A 6620-nucleotide genomic window follows, 5' to 3' on the forward strand; every position below is an offset into this window, starting at 1 on the left:
GGCCGGGGGGTCTGCTTAGTGATACATTACATAATGTGGCTAAGCAGTTAATACTTTAATGGTTTATTAATGCTTAATAATGCACTGACATTATTAAAGGGATGTTTACATTTGCTTTATTTTTATTAGAAGAATGCACTTTTATAGAAGTCGGTATGAAGTGATATAAAACAGGCAGTGCCAGTGACACAGGTCATTGTTGTCATGGTGAGAGCAGGAGGGTAGGACCCAAGATGCAGAATCCCCAGAACGACTCAAGGCAGGAGATGTTGAAGAGAATACTTCCTTTATTTTAAAGGCGGATGCACCGAAGTCCAGAGGCACAAAAAACCCGATTTAATATCAAACCAGACAGACAGACACTCATGAGCACGAACAGGGGACAGGCGACACAGGTGGCCGCCTGGGGCGCCATCTGATGGATAGGGCGCAAAATTTAAAAAAAAAAAAAGTTTATTAAATTTATGTTTGTGATATCAAATGCACTCTACATACTCAAAATTCCCCTTTGAAATGCACGAACTAGGGGAACTAGAGGAGGACCAAACACGCTGACAATTACAACAAACCAACGACACTGAAAGACACAGACAGGGTTATATACACAGAGGGAAACAATCAGGGAAACAGGTGACAGGTGTGAGTAGTGAGAGCTGGAGGGAAGGCAGGTGCATACAATAATCTAAATGGGGGGAAAGAAACAAGCAGGAGGGCAGATGAACCGTAACCTATAAAACACGGATAACTAAACTAGAGTCTGAGGGCAAATATAAACAACTGATAACTAGAGGGATGAGGGGAACTAATATAAAATCAAGTAGGGACTAACAAGGGGTGATAGGAGACACATGAGGAGGACGCAGGACGCAGAACATGACAATTGTTTTAAACAACCCAAACAGAAACAGGTCCAGAACCTCAAGTAATATGGTTCGTGTTTTTATCACCACACGTGTAAAAATAATGTGATTTTTTAGAGAAACTTGTAAACAATCTCAAATCAAATCAAATCACTTTTATTGTCACATCACATGTGCAGGTACACTGGTACAGTACATGCGAGTGAAATTCTTGTGCGCGAGCTTCACAGCAACAGAGTTGTGCAAAAATACAGTAACGTAAAAACAAGTAAAATTTAAAAATGGCTAATCTAAGTATACAAATGAATAAAGTAAACAATAAGATAAGAGATATAAAATGTACAGTGGTTGGTATGTGGAAAACAGTGGCATTAATGTACAGTATGGAGTGTGTAATGTTGGAGTTTCAGTAGTGAGGGTGAGGTGTCTGCGACGTGTTCAGCAGTCTGATGGCCTGATGGAAAAAGCTGTCTGTCAGTCTGCTGGCTCTGGACCGGATGCTGCAGAACCTCCTTCCTGATGGAAGTAGTCTGAACAGTTTATGGCTGGGGTGACTTGAGTCCTTGATGATCCTCCCCGCTTTCCTCAGGCACCGCTTCTTATAGATGTCTTGGAGGGAGGGAAGCTCACCTCCAATAATCCTTTCTGCACACCGCACGACTCTCTGGAGAGCTTTGCGTTTGTAAGCGGTGCTGTTGCCATACCAGGCGGAGATGCAACCAGTGAGGATGCTCTCAATGGCACAGCGATAGAAGGTCCTGAGGATGCGGCAGCTCATGCCAAATCTTTTCAGTCTCCTGAGAAAGAAGAGGCGCTGCTGTGCCTTCTTCACTCTATTGTTCGTGTGCACTGACCACGTAAGATCCTCAGCCAGATGAACTCCAAGGAAACGGAAGCTGCTCACCCTCTCCACAGCGTCGCCGTTGATGGTGATGGGGATGTGTATTCCTCTGCTCCTCCGGAAGTCCATTATCATCTCCTTTGTCTTTGTGACGTTGAGGGTGAGACTGTTGTCCTGACACCAGTGGGTCAGGGCGCTGGTCTCCTCCCTGTAGGCCGTCTCATCGTCGTTAGTGATGAGACCTACCACTGTGGTGTCATCCGCATACTTCACAATGATGTTGGAGTTTCTCGTGGCCGTGCAGTCGTAGGTGTAGAGTGAGTACAGGAGAGGGCTCAGCACACACCCCTGTGGAGCACCAGTGTTCAGTGTGACGGGGATGAGGTGGTGCCGCCCAGTCTGACCACCTGGCATCTGTCAGACAGAAAGTTAAGGATCCAGCTGCAGAGGGAGCTGCTCAGTCCTAGATCCTGCAGTTTCCTGTCCAGCTTCGATGGAACGATGGTGTTGAATGCTGAGCTGTAATCTACAAACAGCATTCTCACATACGTGTCCTTCTTCTCCAGGTGTGACAGGGCAGCATGGAGTGTCAGGGCTATGGCATCATCAGTGGACCTGTTGTGGCGGTATGCAAACTGTAGAGGGTCCAGTGAATCGGGCAGTGCAGAGCAGATGAAGCCCCTGACCAACTTCTCGAAGCATTTGCTCACGATGGGGGTCAGGGCTACAGGTCGCCAGTCATTCAATGTGGAGATGGTGGAGGATTTGGGTACAGGGACAATGGTGGCCATTTTGAAGCAGGCTGGGACTACAGACAGAGAGAGGGAAAGGTTGAAGATGTGTGTAAACACTCCAGCCAATCTATTTTTAGTACAGTTATTTAGACAGTAATACACAATCAATAGTCAAAGCGACCAACAATCTTGGGGAAAAAAGATATCAAATGTAAAATATTTTCTTCTAATTTTCCAGATCATGTATATATATTTTTAAGTGATAAATAGGGAACAAATAAAACCCAAATACTCATATAAAGGACCAGCATATCCATCCCCACATTACTACATCAAGGTGCTCACAAGTGACGGTGCTCTTGAAGTCTCTTCTACACACACACATGCCCGTCGATTTAAGACAAACATCAAACTAGTTGGGGTGTTGTAGGGGACGGTTTTGGCCCTCCTGGACTCTGGAGGAGGTGGACAAGCAGGAGGATATTCTTTTTCTAAATGTCATTAGTCCAGTTCTCCAAACCTGAAACCGATGGCCCTTTAGTTTTACTTTGACATATATACAGGTTTTATCACACATTAAAAGCTTTAAAGACCAAGTTCTCCCATTGTTTTAATACATTTGCAGTGGTCTCCAGTATAAATGAATGACTTGTGACTCGATCTCTATGAGAAAAAAAAGCTCTGGCGCTCCTTTTTTGAGCCAAAAGACGGCAGGTTTTGGAGTCTTGTTTCCTGATATTTGGACATCTCGCCTCTGATTGGCTAACAGCAATGCAACTCTACCACTGGCTCCGTTTGCTCTGCAATGTTGATGTTTTATCATATAAAACAAGCCTGAAGAAGGTCTGCCATGTTGTGGAGCTGCCAATGCAAGTGCTTAGCTTCTACTTATCAGCCCAGTGAGCCATGAAACTCATTTAATCTACAATTAGTTAAAGAGTAATTATTTATACCCAGAGAAATACTTCAAAAATGGCCAAAATCTCCCTTTCAAAAGTATCGTGACACTGTTCAGCAAACATCAGAATCAGAAAAGGTTTATTGCCATTGTCAGTGAACAAGCAGTTCACAAACTAGGAACTTGCTTCGGTACTAATGTGCTACATATAACATGAATAATAAATTTCAAAAATAGAATAAGTAGAATAAAATATAATAAAACTAGCATAAAACATTCAGCTATAAAAAAAAAGGGCAGGTAATGGTAATATGGCCGATAACGTGACGTTATGTCAAGTACAGCAGACGAACATGGTTGTGTACTTATAAGCTGTTCACAAGTCTAACGGCAGATGGAAAGAAGCTGTTCTTATGGCGGGAGGTTCTGGTCTGGATGCACCGTAACCTCCTGCCCGAGGGAAGCGGCTCAAAAAGTCTGTGTCCCGGGTGAGAAGGGTCAGCTGCTATCCGACCTGCACGCCCCCGAGTTCTGGAGACGTACAGGTCCTGGAGAGATGGAAGGCTGCAGCCAATCACCTTCTCAGCAGAGCGCACAATGCACTGCAGTCTATGTTTGTCCCTCACTGTGGCTCCAGCGTACCACACAGCGATGGAGGAGGTGAGGATGGACTCAATGATGGCCGTGTAAAACTGCACCATCATCTGGGCCGGCAGCTTGGCCTTTTTCAACTGCCGCAGGAAGTACATCCTCTGCTGGGCCTTTTTGAGCAGGGAGCTGATGGATGGCTCCCACCTAAGGTCATGTGTGATGGTGGTTCCGAGGAAGCGGAAGGAGTCCACAGTGGTGACGGGGGTGTCCGTCAGGACGAGGGGGAGAGATGGGGCTGTGACTTTCCTGAAGTCCACAATCATCTCCACTGTCTTCTGAGCATTGAGCTCCAGGTTGTTGCTGCTGCACCAGTGCACCAGCCGTTCCACCTCCCTCCTGTAGGCGGACTCATCACCGTCAGAGATGAGCCCGATGAGGGTGGTGTCGTCCGCAAACTTGATCAGTTTAACGGAGTCATGGCTCGAGGTGCAGCAGTTTGTGTACAGGGAGAAGAGCAGAGGAGAAAGAACACAGCCCTGTGGAGCTCCTGTGCTAATTGTCTGAATGGTGGAAACATTCTTCCCCAGCCGCACGCACTGCCTACGGTCTGTCAGGAAGTCGGTGATCCACCTGCAGGTGGAGTTGGGTACGTTGAGCATGGAGAGCTTGTCCTGGAGCAGAGCAGGGAGGATGGTATTGAACGCAGAGCTGAAGTCCACAAACAGGATCCTAGTGTAGGTTCCCGGGGAGTCCAGGTGCTGCAGGATGAAGTGTAGGGCCAGGTTGATGGCGTCATCTACAGACCTATTAGCTCTGTATGCGAACTGCAGAGGGTCCAGGAGGGGGGAGGTGAAGGACTTGAGATGAGGGAGGACCAGGCGCTCAAAAGACTTCATGACTACAGACGTCAGCGCCACAGGCCTGTAATCATTCAGTCCAGTGACACGGGGTTTCTTTGGGACGGGACAATGGTGGACTGCTTAAAGCAAGCTGGAACGTGGCAGGACTCCAAGGAGATGCGTGCCTGTGACTTCAGTAACTCAGCCTTTGGAAATGAAATGTGCCAACCATAGTTGTATTTTGAAACAATATCATGGCAACATCGTCCTAAATTTTGTAGAAGTTTTACATACGGTAATCAGATGAGTGTTAAGGATTGACTACATATATATGAAATGATCAATAAGATGTCATGTTCCATATCAATATGAAATGTCAATCTGATTGGTGTTTGAATGTTTAATCAGAAGACTTTAGGTTCTTTGACTTATTCAGGGAACACACACTTCATATTCAATCACGTCAAGAATTTAGTTATAAAAATGATTTTAATTCTTTTTTTCCTAAACTAATGATTGTACCTGACAAATGATGGTTGTACAGATAACAGATGATGGATGGAATGAGGGAATGTGAGCTAGATGTTTTAGCAAAACCTTTATTAAATATCTGAGAGACATTGTGGAGTCTGGGTAGTAAAATCAATTTGGCTGCATGGTTTGATAAGCTGGAGATTTGTTTATAAAACCATCCGACGCAATCGTGCAGAGTCTACGCGCCCTTGTGTGAAGATCCCCAAGCGATCCAGGGGGTCAGGAGGTCGAGATGGACACTGTCAATGGCGTGGACCTCTTGTACCGGAGCTTGTAGCCAGCTCAGAGTAAGACCCGTCTAGTCTGGGTTATCTTCAGGTGGCGGCAGGAAACTGGAGTGTCTATTTTGTGTCTAAGGCTGTTTGGCGGCTCTTAGAAGAGCCGTTGTGTCTGAAATCACTCGCAAGCATCGCAGAGACTTTGACCTTGAGGTCAAAAGATAGGATGGTCTCAAAATGCTTGTTCACCCGACTGGCCTCATCAAGTGAACAGAGAAGACTAACTAGATCAGGAAGTGATTCAACTTCATTGTTTATAAACTTGGACAAATCAAAATTTGACAGACTTAAAGGGCATTACCAAAATACCTCAGCAATCACGCCTTCCCTCAGCTATTCAGAGAGGTTAACTCTTTGTGGTGATGCAGTGAGAATGTTATTACATGTTTATGTGGAGCAAAAACCGTTGAAACCTTAATATTAATCTATGATGCAGGAGTTAAATCAACAAATACTGATCTGGTGTAATTTAAGATCTGAAACAAATATTGTATTAACACATCATCGATTAATGCACAGATTATTTAACGAGAGACATAACACTCATGCAATTTTCACGTTTTAAAAAGTCATTTATGATTCAAGGAAGATTCATTTTATTCAGAGAGTGGAGATCTCGTCTTCTGCATGAAACCTTGAGCAAAGATGTCATGGCTTCCTTGTTCTGTGACAAGGTCTTGTGCGGTGCTTTCCTGTTTGGAGGCCAGACAGAAGGGGCGTCTGCAAATTAGAAAGTGAATTTCTGGTCATTGGTGATGCAAATACTGGCCTTTGGGTATGCTACAGTATAAAAAATCTTTTTTACTCATTTGCAAACAAATTGCAAACAATTTAATGCATGAATCACTATAATTTTCTGTAAAATATAAATAACTGAAGGTGGACAACATTTTTACATATATTAAAACATTTTCATCTTATATTAGCATGTCATTATTACTAAAAGCAGGCTAGATTGAACACTCAGTTGTCAATAAAAGTGATTTTAATCTTGTTTGCGGGGTGTAGCTGACAGACAACATTGAGCAACGAACAACTTTTAGCA

The sequence above is a fragment of the Nothobranchius furzeri genome, chromosome 5, assembly GCF_043380555.1.
Source record: "Nothobranchius furzeri strain GRZ-AD chromosome 5, NfurGRZ-RIMD1, whole genome shotgun sequence".
Taxonomy (NCBI): Eukaryota; Metazoa; Chordata; class Actinopteri; order Cyprinodontiformes; family Nothobranchiidae; genus Nothobranchius; species Nothobranchius furzeri.